Source organism: Rattus norvegicus, chromosome 10 (genome assembly GCF_021556685.1).
Source record: "Rattus norvegicus strain SHRSP/BbbUtx chromosome 10, alternate assembly SHRSP_T2T, whole genome shotgun sequence".
Classification (NCBI taxonomy): Eukaryota; Metazoa; Chordata; class Mammalia; order Rodentia; family Muridae; genus Rattus; species Rattus norvegicus.
Genome location: NC_141543.1, coordinates 34,115,645 through 34,117,032, shown reverse-complemented (window position 1 = coordinate 34,117,032; position 1,388 = coordinate 34,115,645). Strand labels below are relative to the sequence as shown.

At 45.8% G+C, this 1,388-nt stretch overlaps 1 pseudogene; it reads right to left on the bottom strand.

The window, feature by feature from the left end:
- Nucleotides 1-835: 835 nt before the first annotated feature.
- On the bottom strand, nt 836-1,174 carry Atp5if1-ps2 (ATP synthase inhibitory factor subunit 1, pseudogene 2; annotated as a pseudogene).
- Between the last annotated feature and the right edge of the window lie 214 nt (nt 1,175-1,388).

Sequence of the window (1,388 nt, the reverse complement as noted above, 5' to 3'; positions counted from 1 at the left end):
AAGAACAAAACAAAGCAAACAGAAAATCAGAAACAAAGAACAGGTTTAACCATGTATCCACAGAAGTCCACAGACACATGTGGGAGGGTCATTACAGGGCTGGGGGGTTAGGTTAGTTGATAGGAGCACTTGCTGCTTAAGTGGCTTGCTTATTTATTTTTATTTTATTTTATTTAGATTTTCAAGCTCTGTGTAGTCCTGGCTGTCCTGGAACTTGCTCTGTAGATCAGGGTGGCCTCGAACTCACAAAGGTCTGCCTGTCTCTGCCTGTGCTGGGACTATAGGCATGTGTCACCACCACCCAGCTACTTAATTATTTTGACAGCATCAGTTTTTAAAATGATGATGATGATAATGTTGATGATGGTGATGATGTGTTTTGTTTTTTTAAGATAGGGTCTCCCGATGTCCCTTGGCAGGCCTGGAGCTCACTATTCACTATGTACAACCCAGCTTTTGCCAGGTCTGTTTTCACACGATAACTAAATATGTCTAACATCCTCCTCTCCCCTTTCCTCCTTCGAATGGCTCCACCCCCTTTTCTTTGGCCTGCAGAACCAGTCGCCGACTGTGTGGACTTCACAGTTTCAAGAATGACCTTGAAGTAAAGGGAAGGTAGATAGATAAACCATCCAAAGTCCCGTGGGGCACCTCAGCAGAGATCCGGAGCCCAGTAGCCGTTCTGTCACATTTAGCTTGGAATTTCTTTTTTTTTTTCTCCTGGTGATAATTTATTATCTGTTAGTAGCACACAGGCCAAACATTAATCATTCAAAACAATCTCTATAGAAGTGGGGAATGATACGGGCCGCTCTGAGAGACTGACTGTGTGCATTTAATGGTCATTACTCTTTAGGTTTTTAATCTTCTTCTTATGCCGTTTGATTTGTTTCTGCAGATGCTCTATCTCCTTTGAATGGCGGTCAATCTCATCTTCATGGTGCTTCTTCAAGGGCAGCCAGCTGCTCTCTCGTCTTCCCTCGGAAGTACCGATCCTCTTCAGCCTTCTCTCGTTTCCTGAAGGCCCCACCAGCTTCTCGAATGGAGCCAGCGCCCCTGTATCCGTGCTCTCCGACAAGTCTGAGACGAAGCCTCGGGTTTGCAGGAACCCTCATACCCCAGACACCGAGCCGAGCCCGAACCGCCAACGCCAAGCCTGCCATTATCTTCTAGCTTGGAATTTCTAATGAAGGTAAGTTGTCTCCTTTCTTACGTTAGCTTTTGCACAACTGGAAGCTTCTACGGCTGGTGGCTGGTATACTACAAGCAAAGTCTTGAGCTGGAAAAATAGCTCAGCAGTTAAGAGCACTTGCTCTTTCAGGGTTCAATTCCCTGAACCCACACCAGGTAAGCTATAACTGCTGTTAACTCCAGCTCCAGGGGATCTA